Raw genomic sequence first — 24265 nt, 5'->3', positions numbered from 1 at the left:
CTAGGGCGAGCTAGGGCGAGCTAGCACGAGCCAGGCGACGCCGCCACATGGCCTAGTTTAGCACGCAGCCAGTGGCGTGTTTGAATAATGAAAGCTGGTGGGACTTTGCACCTGGATCAGACCTCATTCCCCTCCTTCGGCACTTCCCCTTTCCCCCTGTGGAGCCGGCGAGTGACGTCATGGCTGTGTGATTGGTCGGCCCGGCCGAAGGGGGGGGAGGACCCACCAGCAGGGCCAGGGGGGGAAGTAGGGGAGAGAGAAAGAGCAGTAAAAGAGACCACGGCAGGAGCGGGGGTGGGAGGGGGAAACGAGGACTTTTGTAGAAACTGGCGAAGGTCTGAGGGGTCCGCGGCTAGTTGAGTTCGTGTGCGCGTGCAGGAAGGCAAGGCGTGTTGTTGCGCGCGGCGCGAGTGGCTGGGTCGCAGCCCGTGTGCGGTGGTGTCTGTGAAAGTGCTCGGTGAAAGTTTCGGTGCGGCAACGTGGCGGCAATGCAGTGTGCGCGCGCAACTCCCTTGGATACTGGAAGACGGAAGACGTGAGAGACAAGGTCAGTAGCAGCTCTGGGCTTCGTTGCGGCCACGTACACAACTTCGCACGCTTGCTCTGGTTGTTTGCAGTGAGACCAGCCCGCGTCACCACTTCACAAGGGAGGGGGGATGTCTATTTGGCGGTCGTGGCGTCGTAACGAAATTTAAAGCCGCAACATATGTGCTGAAGTGATGGTATCATCGGCCGTTGCGTGCAATGAGGTTGCGATTATCGCACTCGCGTCACAGATTCAGGTTGTTAACCGCGAATCAGCCTGGAGCCAGCAATACCGTTATTTTCCAACATGGAGCTTTGTCAGGTCGCCTGTTGTTCCCCTCTGCACATAATGCTTGCAGCGCGACCCAGTCTCTCCACTTCTGCCACTTTTGCTCCGTTGTCCTCCCCTCGTTTCTCCTTCTCCCTCTCGCACGCTCGCGCTCTTCTCCGGTTCTCCCCTCTGCAGCGTTCGTTTCGGCTGCCCTCGGAGGCAGTTTGTGGAAGTGGCGTTGGTACCACTGCCAGTGTCGTCATTCAGCCCGCGGGGAAGGGGGTCACAAGTATTAAATTGGGGGCTGCTTGAAAGGCCTGAAGGGATGTGTTCTCCTGGGAAGGGAAGCGGTGGAAGGACTGCGGCCCCTTCTGAGACCCAAGGGTTTGTCAGACCTCTTTTCTTTTTTTTTGCGCTCTTTTTAAACCCGTGCTTTCGCCAACGAGGAAGTGAAAGCTACCTACCTCATAATTATGAAGCGCATCTTTTGTTAACGAGAACGAATTCTGAGGTGCTCCAACACGAAAATAAGTCTGCTATGACTTTTCTCACGTTCGTTTAGTAGAACGGCTCATTCTTTTTTTCTTCCACAAAGCAATTCTTTTCATTTTGAAAAAAATAAGTTATATATTTCTGAATTGTATCGACAACTAATGTTAAATCACAGAATTATCAGGGCTTGATTTATATTAAATTTCGGACAGAATTGTGTATAACATATTAAGCTGCCGCTGAGATATTAGAATTAGTTTACAAACTTACGGAAGCACAATACGTAACTATGCAACAACATTAGGATGTTTATGAAACACGAAGGCCCTACGTTATCTATCGTTAGCCCCACATCTTGAAATCATTAAAATGCTGTAAAAGATTTACTTTCCAGACACACTTTTGAGAGTTTATGTTTATAATATATTTGTAATATTCTCTAAAACCTGATTAAAAAAAAATTATTTCTTAGCGTAAAAGGTAAACTAACAACTGAAAAACCCTATGAAGAAACAAAACAGATAATCCTAGACTTCTAGTCGTATAATACTCACATATTTAAACGTTTTAAGATAATCACTTAAAAGAAGGCCGCTAAGCAAGTCGAAACGTAAGAAAGTTGGTGTCTTGCTATGGTTTACAAAGGGGGACTCTTATGCTATGTTTTTACGACATGCGACGGTTTCGTAGGCTCTATGTTTAAAACTGATTACGGATAGTTCAACTATGTTTTTGGTTCTGTTAGTTTTTTACAGCGATGTTTTAGGCATGTTATAGTTAGGCCTACCTTACTTCGAAAACCGAAATTGCACAAGCGTGGCATTACTTTTAATCATTTTAACCTACCAGTCTTTTTAAATGCCATCTCAAATAAGAAATGCAGTACTTTTTTACGCACTACCTTAATCTGATACAAAAATAAATATTGAAAGCATTTTCTAGGGAAGACGTTAATTTTCGTTGACAAATGTTTTTGTTTGAACCCCCGATATTGGAAAACACCTAGGCCTATATTTTGAATCGTGCTAGATACTATGTAAGTCTAAGAGAAGCCGCAAATGAAAGATGATTGTGTACATTGCGTTCCAGTGAGCTAAATCTACGATAGGTCCTGAATGTAGTGTGAACGTCGTACAACATATAAGTGAACCCTCAAGACGTTTGTTTTTCTTATTTCGACCATTGCGGAAAGGCTTTGGTTTTTCACACCGGCGTGATACGTCAGCATTCACGCGGTACGATGGCTGCACAGTTCCCCAGCTCCGTAGAGCTTGAAAACCTGCTCGACTTTGCAGCCTAGTGAGCCAACTTTCTCTGCTGCCGAAATAATAATAATATGCCAGTTTGTTGGCAAGTTGGCCAACTTAATTGTAACAAAGTAACACAGCAGTGAGTAACTTCTCACCAAGTATAGATCAATTCTAATCGGACATGTACCTAAAATTTGAATTTTATGTCTCGCGAACAGCTGAATGTCAGGTGGCTTCTGTGCAGTGACTTCCAACATTCAGACACCCACCTAGAAACTGCTCAAATGCCAGTGGGTGTTTCATGAAGTGGTATTCTGCAGGCAGTGTTGTTTGGCAGTCAGGTGGCTTCTGTGCAGTGACTTGAACACTCAGACACCCACCTAGAAACTGCTCAGGTGCCAGTGAGTGTCTCATGAAGTGGTATTCTGCAGGCAGTGTTGTTTGGCTGTCAGGTGGCTTCTGTGCAGTGACTTGAACACTCAGACACCCACCTAGAAACTGCTCAGGTGCCAGTGAGTGTCTCATGAAGTGGTATTCTGCAGGCAGTGCTGTTTGGCAGTCAGGTGGCTTCTGTGCAGTGACTTACAACACTCAGACACCCACCTGGAAACTGCTCAGGTGCCAGTGAGTGTCTCATGAAGTGGTATTCTGCAGGCAGTGTTGTTTGGCAGTCAGGTGGCTTCTGTGCAGTGACTTACAACACTCAGAAACCCACCTAGAAACTGCTCAGGTGCCAGTGAGTGTCTCATGAAGTGGTATTCTGCAGGCAGTGTTGTTTGGCTGTCAGGTGGCTTCTGTGCAATGACTTACAACACTCAGACACCCACCTAGAAACTGCTCAGGTGCCAGTGAGTGTCTCATGAAGTGGTATTCTGCAGGCAGTGTTGTTTGGCTGTCAGGTGGCTTCTGTGCAGTGACTTACAACACTCAGACACCCACCTAGAAACTGCTCAGGTGCCAGTGAGTGTCTCATGAAGTGGTATTCTGCAGGCAGTGTTGTTTGGCAGTCAGGTGGCTTCTGTGCAGTGACTTACAACACTCAGACACCCACCTAGAAACTGCTCAGGTGCCAGTGAGTGTCTCATGAAGTGGTATTCTGCAGGCAGTGTTTTTGGCTGTCAGGTGGCTTCTGTGCAGTGACTTACAACACTCAGACACCCACCTAGAAACTGCTCAGGTGCCAGTGAGTGTCTCATGAAGTGGTATTCTGCAGGCAGTGTTGTTTGGCAGTCAGGTGGCTTCTGTGCAGTGACTTACAACACTCAGACACCCACCTAGAAACTGCTCAGGTGCCAGTGAGTGTCTCATGAAGTGGTATTCTGCAGGCAGTGTTGTTTGGCTGTCAGGTGGCTTCTGTGCAGTGACTTACAACACTCAGACACCCACCTAGAAACTGCTCAGGTGCCAGTGAGTGTCTCATGAAGTGGTATTTTGCAGGCAGTGTTGTTTGGCTGTCAGGTGGCTCTGTGCAGTGACTTCCAACATTCAGAAACCCACCTAGAAACTGCTCAGGTGCCAGTGAGTGTCTCATGAAGTGGTATTCTGCAGGCAGTGTTGTTTGGCAGTCAGGTGGCTCTGTGCAGTGACTTCCAACATTCAGAAACCCACCTAGAAACTGCTCAGGTGCCAGTGAGTGTCTCATGAAGTGGTATTCTGCAGGCAGTGTTGTTTGGCTGTCAGGTGGCTCTGTGCAGTGACTTCCAACATTCAGAAACCCACCTAGAAACTGCTCAGGTGCCAGTGAGTGTCTCATGAAGTGGTATTCTGCAGGCAGTGTTGTTTGGCTGTCAGGTGGCTTCTGTGCAGTGACTTACAACACTCAGACACCCACCTAGAAACTGCTCAGGTGCCAGTGAGTGTCTCATGAAGTGGTATTCTGCAGGCAGTGTTGTTTGGCAGTCAGGTGGCTTCTGTGCAGTGACTTACAACACTCAGACACCCACCTAGAAACTGCTCAGGTGCCAGTGAGTGTCTCATTAAGTGGTTCTGTGCAGGTGTGTTTTTTGACAGTCAGGTGATTTCTTTTCAGTGCATTACAGATGCTGGAGCTAATTCATGTGTTAGGTAAAGAAAAGAAATTCTACAATAGTCGAAGTGAGGAGTTATTAGTGTTTTTATTCGGATGGTTATATGTTTAGAAGCGTAAGGCTATTCGTTATGTTTCTTTGGAAATACATATATTGCTGTATATTTATTCCCATATACGTAATTGAGTGAAATGTCATATTTCTTCTATAAAGTCACAAAACAGAATATCAACCTTTTCCGGTGATAGGCTTTCCTTTAGGTTACATATGAGTACATCCAATTAATATTCCCAGGATATTATCCATATGGAACCCATGTTTGTTTGCACTTCTCCGTTTATAATGGTTAGCAAGATCATCATTAACCTTAAGTATTGATGGGTTTTTTTCTGTTGCTATGGTATGTATATTGTTCATCCAGACTATAACAGCGTCGATAATATATAGGTCAGTTTTTATACAATATACAGTTAATCATGAAAACAGGACGTAACAATTTACCAAGACAGAGCTCTGGCAGATTCTGTTACTACAGGGAGCTACGAAGATAAACGCACTGTAAGAAAAATTATTGAATTTGAATAATAGAAATTTTAAGCAGGCCTACATTTGTATATTGACTTTATTTTCAAACAAGTTGGCTATAATTTGTATTTTAAATAAACTATTCTATAAAAATCAAATAGACGTATAGATCTCGTTAAAATAAACGAATTTATTTCATTAATTACAAACATTTATGTGTATATTACACATGAGTATGTAACTAATGTAAAAATACGCATATAAAAGGGTTAAATGAATAAAATAATATTTTTATTACTAAATTGTAGTAGTATAAACAAACTGACGTCGTTGTAAAAAAATAAGCAAATTCAAAGTCAGAGTAGATGTACGACGACAAAGTAAATGCACATTGAGGAAATCTCATTGAACTGACAAATGCTAATGCTTACTGTTTTTTTTAAGGCTCTAGTTGCACACGTTATCCAAGTGGTTTTCTCATTACTTTGTGATAGGTTAATGTGAACTATGTTCGGGACAGCTTACCTTGGCATTGCAGGCAGATGCTGCCGGATCTGGGTTCGAGTCTCGGTAGAGGTATGCCCTCTAGTTGTCATGAAACTACGTCCAAGTGCACAGGTGTCATTTACAAATCAGTAAGGGGAAAGTTTTTTTTTCTTTGGTGAAGAAGATTACTAACGAGCCAAACTTTTTCTTTAAAAAGTTCAAGTCGTTATACAGGAAATTAAAAGTCGTGGGTTTCTTTACTTCGCCAGTGTACTCAGTTTATTTGATGTGTTCTGTTTGTGTAACCATGAAATAATGAATCGGTTTGAACTGCATATCGTACGTACAAAATATCACATTCATTTGTAACAAGTACAATTAATTCTACTATAGGCTACATATTTAATTTAAATAAGTCTAGTTATATTCACTGACTTGTATTATGTTTACGGATTTATTGCATATGAAATTTTACATACAATTGAGTAAAATTACAACAGCTATGGCATACTTACCAGTAAAAGCAATTGTTCTCTTAAACTTTTGATAGTATTTTTACTTTAAAAAAATACATGAATATGTCTACACAAACATTAGCGGATTCACATTTGATACATACTTATTCTAACGTAAACAATAATTTTGTAGTGTCAGTGTTGAGGACAGCACATTGGTATAAGCTGTTCAGGTAAGACTGGAAACAAATACCCTGCGAGTGAAATCAGTAGAAAACTGGCAGTTTTCTTCCTAGAACGCCATGTTCCACTGAGTCGAATGCTTTACTTAGGCCGGCAGCGTTAGGATGATAAGTTCTCTCCCATACTAATACTAGCATTGCCATAATTTATGGTGCTGGTGGTACTGTGCCCAGATGTACAGCCTGATTGGAATGATACTTATTTTAGATGAGTAGACACGTGTTGGTTGGTGTACGACGTGACCAATTGCTTTAGAAACTACCTGCAACATGATCCATGAAAAATTGACATTTTGTACATTTACTATTAAAAATTACAATTAGGCTACTCACATACTTGTAGCTAAGTTTTAAAGGGATGCCCAACTGTTCGAAAGTATATGCTTACGAGTTCAATTGTCGAATCTTGTTACCAGCTTTTCTTCTCTGTAAGGCTAGTGTTTACCATTACTCCCAAAGTGATGTAAATTCGGATCCTTTTTTTTTACCATGCCAATCAGGGGAATTGCATGCAAAAGGAAACAAACCCACCCCTCCTAAACCGATGCCCAAACATTTCTAATTTCTAAGTGTTTCAGTGACACACCTTGAGTTCCCAACTGTTCGATTGCCCATCTGATCCAGTAATGTAATTCTTATTTTTTGAACAGTGAAAATATTTGCTTATCAACTATGCGCTTCTCAGTTAATTTTATTGGAAATGTGTGGTTTCAGAAACAATAAGGGACCTTCTTTATTTCTGGAAGGTTACTGATTGCTTGAGACCTGTAAAATTCGCGATTTCAAATCCCTAAAGGATAGACTCCATGATCCTCTACGCACTCGTGCAAATTACATCTGCTTATTGATTACCGACTCGTAACACCTGTTGAATGGAATGATCGTGATTCGCTAATTCTTCTGTTAATTTTTCATTGGCCCAGAGTCCTTCAGATAAACTGTGGCCCAATCACTGAAGCAAAATAATGTCAAAAGTATTTGGACTCTATCATATCGCGAAATGAATCTGCGAATTTTACAGGTCTCTGCTGATTGGTTGTGTCGATTTTTATTAGAGGGTGGCATTGGTTCCCTGAATGTCCCTGATTGGGTGAAGGAGGGGCGGAGGGGTGTTGACCGCTACCCTCCAGATTTGGACTCTTGGTCATAGATAGAGACCCGTGAATTTCGCGGATTCATTTCGTGTTATGCCTAAATTCAAATAATTATACCTTAGTGCAGCTTCTGTCATTGGTTCACTGTTAATCTGGAGGACTGAGGGCCAATTAGAGACCCTCACTCATAGAAGTGTCGAATCACAGGCCACCCAGTCGAGACGACTCACAAGTCAACAGCCAATGAACAGTTGGCATTTGCCCGAGTGTGTAGATGATATTGGAGTCTATCCTGGAGGCCAACATAAATTTTCCTCACAACATAGACATTGTATTTAATGCGATTTATATGTTGATTTCCTTCATTTACTACCCCTCCCGTCAGTCAAAGAAGCTATTTCGTAACTCAATTGTTTTTCTGCAATATTTTCCCTTTTCTTTTTCTGCAAGAAGTCTATACTTGTATGGCGATTGAGATTTTTGTTACGTTTACCACTTTCATTTCATTGGCTTGGACCTTTTCGGAAATCAAAATATTTCTCTTATGAAATCATAGTAGTAGTAGTATTAATACCATAACTACTTGGACAATCTGAAGAATAAAAATTGTGGTACGGTATTTTTTACGTGTGGTTTAGCAGTGTTGTTTAATGTGTTCAATCAGAACAATTATTACGTTATTTTAATTAGTGCAGTAAAAACAACTCATGGAATTATGTTTCTTTTCTTTTTGTGTATCGTAGTTTAATGAATACAATATAGTTACATATGTAGGCTTCTGTAAAAAATCTGAGAACTAATTAGTTAAGAAAACCATATAATATAACATTTTTGGTCGCAATTTAACTATATCTACACACCAATTACCTCCAAGACATGTGCCCTTTATAACACACGTTATTTACTGAATAGTTTTTTTATTATTAATGGTATATCACATGCAATCTCATAACATTACATCATAACAATTGCTTTGAGTCACACACTGATGCGAAACTACGGAAATAACTGCAATAACTGCCCCGGTGTACAACTGTACTAGCTTGTGGATGTGAAGACAAGACCTTTCCTGTACGTATGTTTCTGTAGTCTGAGTTCAACAACGATTTAAAGGAATACAGGTGAACCCGAATTAACAGCACTCAAAGTATCATTTCACTTATTATTATAGCTAACAATCCTCAAAATACAACTATTCAGTTCATAATTAAACGCTGGTCAATCTGTGAATGAAGGGCAAAAAACATAAATCTAATAACTAGAGTTTAATTCATTTCCCTACAATAACGAGCATTTTTCATTTGTCTCCACAGCTACTGGCTTGATTCAACGTGAACTACATACAATCTTCACATTTAAACATTAGTTTTCGTAAATAACTGTATCGCCGTTCTCATGACACATGTACCTACAGTTTTCAAAAGTGACAATGGCATGTACAAATCAACAAAAGCACCTCAAGAATACGGAATAGAACACTTGAAAAGCTTAGTGGGCGACCCTATAAAGTTTTTTTTGCTCAAACCGCTCAAATTGCTACTCGTTACCGACAGAGCGAGTTCCTCTGTAAGATACATTAAAATGCTATTGAACTCGCCACCGAGTTACATGGCTACAAGGGACGTCTTTACTCGCTTCCTCTCCTTGGGGAGCCTCCCATTTCAGGTCATGATTTTATATTTGCAGTAATCGCAGACTAACTCGTAGACTTTTTAAATGGTTTAACTTTCGCGAAATAAAAAAATATATACATCTCTTACATTTTGCATAATTTGCCGCCAAAGTTACATTTTTAACGTTTTTGGGCTGTAAAAATGAGGAGAACTAACTGGAAAACAGGACTAAAACTTTTTAGGTTTAACTGCAATGCTACTGGATACTTCAGGAAAAGGGAAGACTTAAAAAAAAATATATATAATTTAATTTTTACTGGCATTTCAAAATTCTAAAATTTGTTAGGATTTTGACCGTTAAACAATACAAACCATATCATGAAGTAGTCAGTAGCATTTAAGTTAAAACAAAAAAAGTTTTATTCCTGTTTTCCAGTGGGTTCTTATTTGTACAGTCCAAAATCTTTTAAAATGTAAATTTGGCATTAATTAAATGCAAAACGTATGCGATGTATATATTTTTTTCATTTCGTGAAAGTAAAAACAATCAAAAAAATTGGTTGTCTGTAAAGTCGGTTTACGGACGATAGTTGAACGTGACGTCATAACAAAACATTGATGAAATGATGGTATACTTTTATGAATAAAATTGAATCATTTTTATTTTAATAATAAAATAACAAATACTTGAAATTATACTAGTAATCAGATTTTTAAAATGCAAGAATAATTAAACTTTATTGCCGAAATTGTTGTTGTAATAAGCAATGAAAACCACATGAACTTTTCACTTCACTTTATAAACAGTCGAGTGGAATAGAGATATCTAGATGCGGCGCAATCGTACAATGAGCGTAACGGGACACAGCGTAACAGAACAATGAGCGTAACGGGACACAGCGTAACGGAACAATTTGCGTAACGAGACACTTTTTCGTGCGTGCAGCCGGCGTTCATCGATTTATTAGACGCTGTCACGTCAAAAGTATAAAAGTTTATCTGCTATTACTGTGATTATAAAATGATGATCTGAAACGGGAGGCTGATTGTCGCAAACCTTGGTCCGCTCTCCTCCTGATGCGCTGGGAGACACACACTCGCTGGTAGAGGGGACTCGTTCAGGCACCGCAGTGAGTTCTCTGTGGCGTCGCCTCCGCAAGACAACTCGCCCGGCGAGTCCCCAACTCGCCGGCTGCTGGCTGCTGTGTTTATTGCCAACGTCTTCGTTGCTGGTGGGTAGGCATCTCGCTCGTCTGATTCGGTCTCCGGTCGATGAAGTCATTTTGATCCAGAGTTCACTTGAGCACAGTCTGAACCTCGCTGTCACAAGCGGGCAGCCTTCTTTTCACAGACGAGAGAGCCAAACGCCCGATCGTGCATCTTCGGGTGTTTTTTTGTTCATTGTAAATAAATATGGCGGTGTTGATAAAAGGAAAGACCATAAACAAGGCAAATGTATTTATTTGTAATTGTTTTTTAGAGGAAAATACCCAATTGAAGAAACGTACTTCGTGGATTTGTATATTTTTCATACCGTATAAAATCTAGGAAGTCTTTGTCTTCCACAAATATTCTCCGGACGCCCCATATTCCGTGAATGTTTATTTTGGACAACTCATGATAACTAATGGTCAATTAGGTTAGGTTAGCTACATTATAAGTACTTCAAAACATTGTGGACGGTTGATTTGGTTAGGATAGCTACATTATAAGTACTTCAAAACATTGTGGACGGTTGATTTGGTTAGGATAGCTACATTAAAGATACTGTGATATCATGTAAACGGTTTCCTAGCCCTGGATAGCACCATATTAAAAAGTTATTTGCTAAGCAACCATAAAATGATTTTACAGTATTTTTAATGTAGCTATACTTACCTAATATAACCAACCATCCACAATGTTTTAAAGTATTTATAATGAAGCTTACCTATCCTAATTGACAGCAAAATTTAATGACACACCGGTATATACAATGGTTAGAGTCCCGGAAATTTCGCGGATTCCTCTTGCCTCAGGATAGAATTCAAATTTATAGGTGTGCTCGACCCATGTTTACTTTCCCATTGGTTGATTTCTTAGCGAGTACATTTTTATCCTGGTTATTTGGCACTACCTGATTCGCTTACTTCTCTCCTAGCTGGACATCGTTGGCTCACGGTCGTAGAGGGGCGTGTCCAGATAACTGCGGTCCAATCATGAGCACAGTGCGACAGTGTGGAGGTTTGCATTCTAGCTTACGACTAAATGAATCCGCGAAATTTCCGTGGCTCTAACAATGGTGAATGAGATAGAACGGAAAAAAAAAAGCTAGTATGAACTTCGGGGAACTTCGCGTGTGGCTCTCTCGTCTGTGAAAAGAAGGCTTCCCGTCACAAGCTGCCTATGGCAAGAGTTCACACTCCCTGAGTTCTCGAGTGCTTATGGCGTTCACTGACTCGGGGTCCGCTGCCCACGCGGCTCACAGGGCCCCGGCCCGTGGCAGGCATTGACCCACCGGAAAGAGAGTAACGAACGTCCGCCCAGTTACGAGCCTACTCCACGTGGGCTGTTGGCTTCGGCCCTGGCCATCCACCCACAGTTTCCCACCCTCCTGAAGTGTACTTGTACACTGTTACCTCCTGTCCGGAGAAGAGGGACGGCAGGGCAAGATTTTCAATCACTAGAGACAGGAGAAATTCGCAGGTTCATTTCGCGATAGGCCAGAATCCAAGTGTGTGTAACTTATTGCCGCTTCAGTGATTGGAACACAGTTTGCCTGAAGGACTGTGAGCCAATGAATGACCCTGAACGTAAGAAGTATCGAATCATAAGCATCCCATTTAGCAGGTGTCACGAGTCAGTAGCCAATGAGCTGGTGTAATATTCCCGCGTACATAGAGGATTGTGGAGTCTATCCTAGAGGTCATTCAAACCGCGAAATTTTCCAGTCCCTATTAATCACTAGAAACCCGTGAAATTCGCGGGTTCATTTCGTGTTATGCTAAAATTCAAATAATTATACCTTAGTGTTGCTTCTGTCATTGGTTCACTGTTAATCTGGAGGACTGAGGGCCAATTAGAGACCCTCACTCATAGAAGTGTCGAATCACAGGCCACCCAGTCGAGACGACTCACAAGTCAGCAGCCAATGAACAGTTGGCATTTGCCCGAGTGTGTAGAGGATATTGGAGTCTATCCTGGAGGTCATTGAACCCGCGAATTTCACGGGTCTCTATCAATCACAGATATGTGGTGCAAAAGTACTTGAAATAAATGTTTATTGTTAACAAAGGTTTTCACAGTAAACATCACCCTTCAATACACCAATTAACAGGGACCGGAAAAAATTCGCGGGTTCAATGACCTGCATGATGAACTCCATAGTTCTACGTACACTCGGTCAAATGCCACCCACTCATTGGCTGCTGTCTTGTAAGACGTCCCAACGTAACAGCCTGTGATTCGATAAAGCTTTTATTCGGGCGTTTCTCATTGGCCCAGAGTCATCCAGGTGAGTTTTGAGCCAATGGCAGAGGCAACACTGAGGTATAACTATTTGTATTTTAGCCTATCGCGAAATGAATTAGCGAATTTTTCCGGTATCTACCAATTAAATAAGCTAGACTTCGGAGACATTACTTTGAGGAATAACACCGTGAGAAGTGCCACGTTTCTGTGAACAAAAAAAAATAACAATAGTTGGATACACCTACCCTTAAATACAAATTTACACAAGTGGTAGAGAGATGAGAGCATAGAGTGAGATATAGAGAGCTTGATATAGATACATAGTGAGAGAGGTAGAGAGATAAAAAGGAATATAGTGTGTGTGAGAGAGAGAGAGAGAGAGAGAGAGAGAGAGTCGCCAGTGAAAGGTTTGTGGTTCATGGCAAGCAAGGCTGACTTGCGCTACTAACACATTCTCTCCAACAGTAAGTGTGTCTTTTAGTAAAGTCGCCGTAACATTCACAACACTGGGTAAAAAAATTAATAAAAAAATTAAACTAAAAATTGGTTGTCTGTAAAGTCGGTTTACGGACGATAGTTTAACGTGACAACGTCATAACAAAACATTGATGAAATGATTGCATTCTTTTATGAATAAAATTGAATCTTTTTTATTTTATTAATAAAATAATAAATACTTGAAATTATACTAGTAAACAGATTTTTAATGTGCAAGAATAATTAAACTTTATTGCCGAAATTGTTGTAATAAGCAATGAAAACCAATTAACTTTTCACTTCACTTTATAAACAGTCGACGAAACAGTTCACGTGTAGATGACTTGTAATTAATTTTAAAAATTGGCATTTAGCTACAAAGTTTAAATATAATAATGAACAATTTTTCGTATAATTAAACTGTAATCAAATATATATCATCAATTATATGAATCACCATAATTTTTTAGTCAATTGTAACATAACCTATTATTACTGCACTTGCCGACAACGTAACGTAACACAGCGTAACGGCACAAAGAGCGTAACGGGACACAGCGTAACGGAACAAAGAGCGTAACGGGACACAGCGTAACGGAACAATGAGCGTAACGGGACACTTTTTCGTGCGTGCAGCCGACGTTCATAAATTTATTAGACGTCACGTCAAAAATTATGTCGTTGAAATATTCATTTAAATAGATTAAGTCCAAGCTGACAAATATTTCGTTGTTAAAAATGAATAAACTGTAGTCACTAAAAATGTTTTGTAGGTAATCACTTTTTTTGCGTAATTTGCTGTTAACACTGTTTGCTACAAAATAGTTTTTTTTGCACCACAACGTAGCTGACTGGGCGAAGAGAATTTTGAGCAAAGCACTAAGGGGCCCGCCTCGTCAGGGGTGTATGTGTGTTGGTGAGGCGGGATGATAAGCGCGACGCTCGCTGGTGCTTCTAGCGCGGTGTCTCCTCTGGACTGGCGCGCAGTCTTCTCGTCGTCACATGACAACTGTAAAATTTGAGCGGTGACCGCAACATCATATTGCGGAGAAATGAAGGTAAAGGTGTAATGCAAGTCCCTTAAGTGCTTTCAAGAATCTGTACCGGTTGTTTTACGCCTAAAAATTACTCTGAAAACTTGCGTTTTAGCCATTTTAACTCTTCTAAAATTACAGTTTAAAAACTTAATCCGAAATCAAAAGTACTTTTCGGCACTCAACGAACTCTTAAATGCTTTTCGTAAGCACACCCCACTCGGATATCTTGAGTAGTTTTGAAATCGCGTTGTTTTTCCTGAAGCTCTGTGCACCGTGTGTGTGTCCGGATAGGCGCAGAAATGATTTGAATTTATTTCAGAAAATTTTAATTAATTTTACCTGGCATTCAATATTCTCAAATTTGTTACGATATTAACAGCCGAGAAACATGAAATAATTTTTTTTGTGATAGAAATTCAAACCATATCATGAAGTAGCCAGTGGCATTTCAGTTAAAACTAAAAAGTTTCAGTTCTGCAATAAATTAAATTCTCCCTATTTGTACAACCCAAAAACGGTAAAAAATGTAACTTTGGCAGCTAATTATGCAAAAAAGTATGCACTGTATAAAATTTTCCATTTCGTGAAAGTTAAACAATTGAAAAAGTCTACAAGTTGATCAGTGATTAATCTTAATATATATAAATCTCGTGTCACAATGTTTGTCCTCAATGGACTCCTAAACCACTTAACCGATTATAATAAAATTCGCACACCATGTGCAGTTCGATCCAACTTGAGAGATAGGATAGTTTAAATCTCAAATTATAGTCGCAATTTTAATTTATTGCGATTTATAAAAGCGAAATACCACTCACTGACTCGCTCATCACGAGATCTCTAAAACTATAAACCCAATTGACTTGAAATTTAGCATAATTATTCATTTTGTGATGTAGACGCTCACTAAGAACGGATTCTGCGGAAATCCGATCCCAAGGGGAGTTTCGGAGGGTTGAGGGGGGGGAGGGGTAATATATCAAAATTTCCATTTTTTGGTAGGAAATCACCATGGCAACGGCTGTTGCTTTGTTGATGGTTCATTCGTCTCTATGACAACGACTATTTCATTGTAAGTGCAGTCCTCATCACCGTTGAAATTTAGCTGGTATCTAAATATCAAAAATTACCCTTTTTTTTCAAGTATTTATATTTTACAGACTTGAAACTTCACAGTAATGTTCCTTATGTTACGCAGGATGACATTTTCCGAAAATTAGATCCCATGGGTGGTTAAAACAAGGCAACAGGATTTTGCATTGTTCATGCCTTCTGCGTCTCCATGGCAACGGGCATCGCGCGGCAGTGGCGTACCCACAAGGAGGGGCAAGTATAATGAGCGGCGCAAGAGTGATCTGCCTGTAGACTGCCGTAGCGAAGTACGGGTACATCAGTTATACGTTGCGTGCACGAGTCGGGAAACCATCGGTGCTATTTATTTTCTCTCCGGTACATTATACAGCATTGTAATAAATTTTCACTGATGTTTTTATTATTTACCATTACTGTAAATGGGTGATGTGGCTTAATTTTTTTCCATTAGTATAGCCGTGCGAAGCCGGGTCGGGCAGCTAGTATGAATATAAAATCGTGACCTGAAACGGAAGGCACCCTTAATAGCGATCACTGTCGTGTGTGGAGACGACTGGGGCGTGGCCAGACGCCAGTCCACAGAGCAGGGACACGTGAGGGGGCGGGGCTGGGGTCGTTACCACAACGCCGAAATATACCAATAACGCCGAAATACCATAACGCCGAATGTCAAAATTGACCACAACGCCGACAGCTTGAAAACTGCTGTGTACCACAACGCCGAAATAACAACTGAATGAGTTTGTGTGTGACTTGATGTAGGCTTTTGGACATACGCCATTGCTAAGCAATGACATTTTTCGCCGTTAGTGTATTTAGGCGTTGTGGTACACAGCAGTTTTCTAGCTGTCGGCATTGTGGTCAATTTGGCATTTCGGCGTTGTGGTATTTCGGCGTAGGGGCGCGTCCCCTTGCGCCCCCTGTTCGGACAGTACGTGACAGTTGAGCGCCGGTATGACGTCACACGCCTTCGGCTCGGCGCGTGCTGCGAACGGCACGACCTTGGCTCGGAGTGTGCTAAAATGGCGCGCGAATTCGGCTCCTTCCCCCCCTCCCCCCCTCCTCATCACCTCACCACGACTACCGAGTCAGTCACCTTCGACCTTGACGTAAAGTCCCTGCCGAAGAACTACATGCAGTGGTTTATTTGCGTCTTTCTTGACCGTTGTCCCCGCTGCACGAACGCAATATTTTCCAGTTGTTCCGTACTTTCGCCAGCTGTGAAAAAAAGTTAATGGTGTAGTAACTTCCAAAAGCAAATATATATTCCCATCAAGATACCTGATAATTAGAGACCTGCAAAATTCGCCGATTCATTGACCTCCAGGATAGACTACTACACTCTACACACTCGGGCAAATGCCAACTGTTCATTGGCTGTTGACTTGTGAGTCGTCTTGACTGGGTGGCCTGTGATTCGACACTTCTGTGAGTGAGGGTCTCTAACTGGCCCTCAGTCCTCCAGATTAACAGTGAACCAGTGGTAGAAGCAGCGCTTAGGTATAATTATTAGAATTGAAGCATATCACGAAATGAATCCGCGAATTTTGCAGGTCTCTACTGATAATTAGAGACCGGAAAAATTCGCGAATTCATTTCGCGATAGGCTAAAATTCAAATAGTTATACCTCAGTGCTGCCTCTGGTATTGGCTCACAACTCACCTGGATGACTCTGGGCCAATGAGAAACACTCAACCAAAGCTGTATCGAATTACAGGCTGCTACGTTGGGAGGTCTCACAAGACAGCAGCCAATGAGTAGGTGACATTTGACCGAGTGTACGTAGAACTATGGAGTTCATCCTACAGGTCATTGAACCGGCGAATTTTTCCGGTCCCTTACTGATAATTTACCGAGAACGAAGGTTTAGGCTGCGAAAATCAAGGAAGGTTAGTTGAAACTAAACTATGCACCCGTGCCGTATAAAATTGGACTGTGATAATGAAATCGAGGCCCGGGCGATATTGAATTTTTTTTTTTTTACCATTTGTAAACGTATGTAGCCTAATGTTACGTAATCGTAATTCTTATTCCATTTTGTTTTGTTTTTTATACTGTTATTTTTAATGTCTTATCTTATAGCTGTTTAGTGGGTGTTAACGCTAACAAGGTATTAATACTTAATTTTAACTTTGTAAATATTTAAGGTAAGTTGTACAAGGTGTGATGTATTCAAAATACAGCAAACAGAGTTATATTTGATTTGGTAAATAAAAGTTATGTGGTAAAGGTTAACACTGCTGATCTGATTCCTCGCCTTATTCAACTTTGTTTAAAAACTTTTAAACTTTCACACTTTGCTTTCGAGAACAGCCGGTGTTGGGACAGTGCTTTAGGTGTTACATGGATTTTTCCAGTTTGTTTTATTTTTATTAAAATATTTTTTGACACACGACGCTACTTGCAGCTGGGTTCTCAAGTTATACTCACTAGCTCCGGCAGTGAGGAGTAGTGAGCATAAATATCTCCGGTAGTGAGCATCACTAGCTCCGATAGTGAGCATCACTGTCTCCGGTAGTGAGTAGAGAGCATCACTATATCCGATAGTGAGGCTCACTATATCCGGTAATGAGTATCACTATCTCCGGTAGTGAGGAGTAGTGAGCATCACTAGCTCCAGTAGTGAGGGGTAGTGAGCTTCACTAGCCCCGGTAGTGAGGAGTAGTGAGCATTACTAGCCACGGTAGTGAGATGTAGTGAGCATCACTATCTCCGGTAGTGAGGAGTAGATAGCATGACTAACTCCGGTAGTGAGTAGTAGAGAGCATCACTAATTCCGGTAGTGAGGAGTAGTGAGCATCACTAGCTCAGGTTGTGAGGAGTGGTGAGAATCACTAGCCTGGTAGTGAGGAGTTTAGAGCATCACTATCCCCGATAGTGAGGAGTAGATATCATCACTAGCTCCGGCAGTGAGGAGTAGAGACCATCACTAGCTCCGATAGTGAGGAGTAGTTACCACAAAACACAGTAAACAAGACAAAATCCAAAACACGCCGATGCCAAATGTAAAATGCCTTGGGAAGCATAGGTACTGTGTCCGCCTGTGTTGGCAGAACACCTGTTCAATTCCATAGCTGGGTTCGCATGGTCGCTTTGTTGTCGGTGTTTAGTGTCATCAGTCTGTCGCTGTGTTGTTCAGAGTTGTTTGTCTGTGTTTACTGGTTTTGTTTCAACTATAGATAACCTTGCAGGATTTAGTTTCCTGTCGTATGTTGGCTGAGAAAAGTTGCTTGTTTAGGTATTTCCTACCGTCCATTAAAATTATTACCCGCAATCTGATATTTAAATTCAATTATTTGTTTTAATGTTTTCATACAATTATAATTAAGTTACAATCCAGTATTTGATATAAAAGCAAAACGCTAGTAGGTCTCTACTGAAATAACAACTCGTTATGTATTCAAGGCAATGAAAAAAAAAAAATATAGTTAGCTACACACAGAAAACTCAAATTTAATTATTCTCTCGCTAAGTTGGGCATTTATTGAATTCTTGTTCACTATATGATATGTGAAACTGGTCTTGATGTGTGTCTTGCCTCTTGCCCCCACTAATCACCTATCTCGTCGTGAACTGGCATACCACTGTATCACTACAAAATAGTGTTAGCAGTTATACTGGGATCTGATTCTTACCAGAGCATTTATACTTTGTGTTGTCCCAGTGCCTTCAATTCCATGAATTGCTTTCTAGTATTAAGGGGGTGCCTCCCATTTCAGGTCAAGATTTTATATTTACAGTAATTACAGATAAACGTGTAGACGTTTTTCAATTTTTTAACTTTCACGAAATGAAAAATATATATACCTACAGCGCATACTTTTTGCATAATTAGCTGCCAAAGTTACATTTTTAACGTTTCTGGGTTGTACAAATAAGGAGAATTTAATTTATTGCAGAACTGAAACTATTCAGGTTTAACTGCAATGCCACTGGCTACTTCAAGAAATGGTTTGAATTTCTTTCAGAAAATATTAATTAATTTTACCTGGCATTTCAAAATTCTCAAATTTGTTACGATTTTGACAGCCAAGAAACATGAAATGAGTTTTTGTGTTAGAAATGCAAACCGTATCATGAAGTAGCCAGTGGCATTGCAGTTAAACCTTAAAAAGTTTCAGTTCTGCAATAAATTACGTTCTCCTTATTTGTACAACCCAAAAACGTTACAAATGTAACTTTGGCAGCTAATTATGCAAACAAGTATGCGCTGTATATGGTTTTCATTTCGTGAAAGTTAAACAATTGAAAAAGTCTAAAAGTTGATCAGTGATTAATATGAATATATCATGACCTGAAATGGGAGGCACCCCGTTAACAAGATTAGATAAATTATGCTTAAACGACACCATGAGCGACATGAACTGATTCGTGCCAACACGTAGACTGCAACTGGTTACTGCTCAGGGAACACACTCCAGTGGCCACGGTCACATTGACAGGTCTGGCAACTCACCTTCTTTCTCGCGGCGGCCTGCGAACTAACGACGCTAATCGTAGTGCAACCCATCATTAACATTGTGATAAATGGCAGTCTCGAATACACATATAACACATTATGTCCATAAAAGAATGTTCCAGTTGTAAATTTTAATAGCATCAACTGTAAGCGTTGTAGATTTTTGGTTCATGGTCACAATTAAAGAGTGACTCAAAACAGTTTTAGATAAGCGTAAGCGCGAGTGATGCTTTGTTGTTTTCTCGCTTGCAGCGCCACCTACGCAAAATGGCGACTCCTGAGCGTATTCTGCAGTTTACTAAGCCTGTATCAGTAATTTAAGTTCAACGTGCGTTTCGTTTAAAGTTCAATCGTCGAAGTCCCTGACCGTCGGATTGGTCGTAATGGTCGAGACGACAGAGCTCTTTTTCGCTGGCCTCCACGTTCACCTGACTTAACACCATGCGATTTTTTCTTTTAGGGCTTTATAAAATATCGTGTATACCTTCCGCCGCTACCTAATAATTTCCAAGAGTTGAGACACTGAATTAAAGAGACTATTGCTTCCATTACCCCGTACGTGTTAACCAAAGTGCGGGAAGAATTGTACTTTAGTTTGGATGTGTGCCGTACAACTAAAGGTGCACATATTGAACATTTCTAATAAAAAATAGTTTAGTTTACCTTCAATTTTGTGTGTGATTTTTAGTAAATGGTCTAAATTAAACTGTTATATACCATTGAAATTGTGACCAATTTGTATGGACATTCTGTATAATTGCTAATTCCATATTAATTTTTGACATTTTCCCCAGATTACTATATTTTCGTTCGTTTGGGTGCTTGGTAAAAGCCTAATGTGTACCAATGCCTTAAATGTTTTCCTCATTGGTCAGTTAAGTTGAAGTGGTGAGAAAGAATGCCTCGCTCTTGTATTGCGCCTGGCTGTAATGAATGTTACTGCTCAAAAACGTTAAGTTTTTTTTCTTCGTTTTTCTACGTGCCTAAGGACCAGGTTTAAAGAAAAGAAAAAAAATGACAAACTGCAATACCAGGAAAATTAGAGTTAAAATCACACTTACATTAAAAAGAATAACTGGATCTTAAAAGTCACATTTGAAAGAATGACACTTGCTTGAAGATTTAAATGTATAGCAAACGAATATTCTTGATTTAAATACGCGTTTAACATTTAAAAAATGGTAGATCCCAGTTTGTTTGGGATCCGCATTTCCAACATTCCAACTTTTAACTGACAGTTGCGGCAAAGTTACAAGTTTTTGCTCTACATTTAACCCCTACAAAGCTCCCAAATAAAAATTAATAAATCCTAAACTGTAACTCACGTTTAAAACTAAACAGAGTTTTAAAAAATGCCCACTTTAATACGAAACTCCCATTTAACACAATGCTAATGATTAGGGGCATGCATATTTCGCGAAAAGATTCCGAGACAAGCTGAAAGTTAAAACCCCGTAGCATCGTCTGTGTTTCGGATTGGGTGAGTTTAGTTCAGGTACATGTCGATTGTAACAACACCAATCACAGTGATTCAGTGCGGAAGCAAACGCGTCCTGAGTGGCTCGGTAAAACAAGGCGGCGACTTCTTTCGCAGACGGCCGCCAATCACAAGGGAGAAACAACAGGTGCGAGTATACCTTGTTGCAGTCTAGTAGATGTTAAGGTTTTTTTTTTTCGCGAAAAATGCCTGCCCCTAAACATAAAGTCAGAGGCAAGCTGGAGTTACCCTGAATAAGGCATCTGATCCTCTTACTCTAACTTGAGCACAAACACAATAAATTTCCTAAAAGGTTGTTCGCTGTTCGCTTTTACTTCACGAAAATTGAATCAAAATGATGTTATAATATTCAAAATAATAATTATGGATGGCCTGGGTGAATACACAGCTTTTTACTATACTCAATACCGGGGTGCACCTCCGAATCACCCAATTCCGATAAAAACATTTAGAATGAAAATACAATAATACTGAATACAATAATTAAAATACTGTCGTGATTTTATTCCCAGTTCACTACCGCGCATCAATATGTGATCAAACATGCATCCAGCTCATGGAAAGTAAGAGTCTTTCAACATTGACGTAAGCGTTAACGTAATTATCACGCTAAACACAACAAGAAAGACAAACTTAATTTGACAAAGTTTCACAAAAAGGCTGGAGAAAAGTTGGACGTTCATACGCGCGATGTAAGACTGTTTTATGGCTCGTGATGGTAAATTAACTGTGCAAAATCTAGTGTAAGAAACACTTAAGTTTTTTCCTCGCCCCGGCCTGGCGGACTCCTCGCGCCTGTTCGTGTCGCAAGCTACTTATAGCCTGACCCAAACACGAGGACCGCGCCCACTTATCTGTCGTACTGCACGCAACCGTCTGGACCAGCAAATAACTTCCCAGAAATCCACGAGACGTGAAGAAGCTTTTGGTTCATCTATCGGCATGGCATCCGTGCATTTTACCGAAATTATTTCACCAAAAAAATAACAACTCTGTCAGTCGTGACGAGGTTGAGCTTATAACTAGAGACCGGAAAAATTCGCGAATTCATTTCGCGATAGGCTAAAATACAAACAGTTATACCTCAGTGCTGCCTCTGCTATTGGCTCACAACTCACCTGGATGACTCTGGGCCAATGAGAAACACCCGACCAAAGCTGTATCGAATCACAGGCTGCTACGTTGGGGCGTCTCACAAGACAGCAGCCAATGAGTGGGTGGCCTTTGACCGAGTGTACGTAGAACTATGGAGTTCGTCGTACAGGTCATTGAACCCGCGATTTTTTCCGGTCCCTAGCTATAACTGTTATATCGAATTCGTTAACCGCTACTGCTTGGTAGTCGCTTCAACATGCCAAACGCTGCTGTCTCGATAGGCGTCCATAAATTACGTGAGACGATTTTGGCTATTTTTCGACCTCCCCTACGCCCCCAAACAAACGTGAGAATTTTTGGTGTAAATACGTTAATCGGTGCTTGATTGCGTTGGATTTATTAAAAAAACATAGCCGACTCTCCCAGTTCAGGAGGCGAGTCAAAGAGCTCGGAGCGTTCCTTTTGTTTCAGCTGAGATGCTTCCATCGACATAATCAAGTGGTCACTACAGGAACTAATAAATTTGTCTCGAGGTAGCTGCGAGAAGGATGTTCACGACTAAAACAGCCGGGAATTTTAGTTTACAAGCGGATTTTCTTGACACCAAGAAATCATTCATTCATTCATCTTCGGTAGAGACCTGCAAAATTCGCGGATTCATTCGGTGATGGGCTAGAATTCAAACACATATACCTCTCAGATAATTTTGCTATTGGCTTACTGTTCATCTGGACGAATCTCAACCAGTTATAAACCCTCAACCAAAGAAGGATCGAATCACAGACAAACCAGCTGAGACGATTTACAAGTCGGCAGCCAATGAACTGGCGTTATTTGCCCGAGTGTAAGGGGTATGTGCAGTCTATCCTGAAGGCCATCGAAACCGCGAATTTTGCAGGTCTCTAATCATCGTTATCAGATTGTCTTCACCCCAAACAGAATAATAATTTCAATGCGAACCAGTGGCGTTACATTGAAGACAATCGTGCTGTTTTTATGGCGTAAGTTGATCGTCATGTTTCCCGAGAGCATTGTGTTCAATGTTCCATGGAGACCAACACACATCATGTACTTAAACGGCTATTTTAAAAACAACTAGGTAATAGTTCGTATTATGTTACCATTTTATACAGTTGTAGAGTGGAGGCCTTTTTAAACCTAAATTTTCATAGAGTTAAAGAGTATGCATAGTTCAGTACTGCCACCATCAAACCTGATGTAAAGGTAGGATGAATCTGTTCGAGCCGTTGATTGACTGAACACATTCAGGCCAAGGTCAAGTTGCGCCGGTCGCGCCGTTGCTAGGCGATCCGAATACTTGAAAACCTGAGCTCTAATGTCTTCGGCGCATCTGTGTTCTCCTTGGTTTCCCCCTCTCCCATCATTCGCCTTCTGGTTCAATGTGCCCACCTTTTTTTTATCTCTAAATCTCCTCTGCCGTGTGGTGGTAGCAAATACCTGGCTTTTTTGTCACGTCAGTCCGATATATGGCAGACGGTATGCCCAGTATGAACAACGTATCTGTTTAGTACGTGAGGTACCAACGTTATGGTAAAGAAAATAACTTTCTTACCTCTTAAAAAAAATATATATTTTAAAATTGTACGGATTTATGATGGGAAATAAACCTACAGTTATTCAAATTTCTTAAAAAAGGAGCTAATAGTTTGACACCAGTTAATATGATTTATAGTTTAACAATTTATCTATAAAATATTACTGTAGTCCCATTTCTTGCCGCTATGTTATTTCACATTATCGCCTGTGTTGTCAGTAATAGAGCTGTCCGATGTTAGTCTCTAGTGTGTTTTGTGGTAAGGCGAGAGACTTTCACTCGCATTAAAGGAGGGTGGTGGTCGGACCATGTAAAGTTTATCTTAAAATCCTTAAAGTTTTGTTAAAGTTATTATTTCGGTTTCCACCCACTGAGTTTTGTTTGGCTGAGGTGTTTCTGCATTTTCGTGGCGTTTGCTTAATTTTTCGTTCCCTCGTGTGGGTTCCTAGGCCTTGTCATCTGCTGCAGAGACTGCTAGGTTTAGATTTCTGTCGTGTCTCGTGAAGCACATTGATCTTTCCCATTTTAGGTTCATTTGACTTATTTTTGTGTTTGGCCCGAAGTTCGGCCACAAAAAAACTATCTATTTTAATAATTTGGATTTTATCATTGCTACCACAG

The 24265-nt window shown here is 40.7% G+C and overlaps 1 protein-coding gene across 1 annotated transcript in view; it reads left to right on the top strand.

Annotated features, from left to right (window-relative positions):
• Positions 1–351: 351 nt before the first annotated feature.
• LOC134528837 (BRD4-interacting chromatin-remodeling complex-associated protein-like) overlaps positions 352–24265 on the top strand; it is a 242869-nt gene continuing 218955 nt past the window's right edge. The window contains exon 1 of the mRNA XM_063362503.1: positions 352–547. The gene's annotated coding sequence lies outside the window, so the exon portion shown is untranslated. The remainder of the gene's footprint in view (positions 548–24265) is intronic.

This window comes from Bacillus rossius, chromosome 2 (genome assembly GCF_032445375.1).
Source record: "Bacillus rossius redtenbacheri isolate Brsri chromosome 2, Brsri_v3, whole genome shotgun sequence".
In the NCBI taxonomy this organism is placed as follows: Eukaryota; Metazoa; Arthropoda; class Insecta; order Phasmatodea; family Bacillidae; genus Bacillus; species Bacillus rossius.
This window is presented reverse-complemented; position numbering and strand designations above follow the sequence as displayed.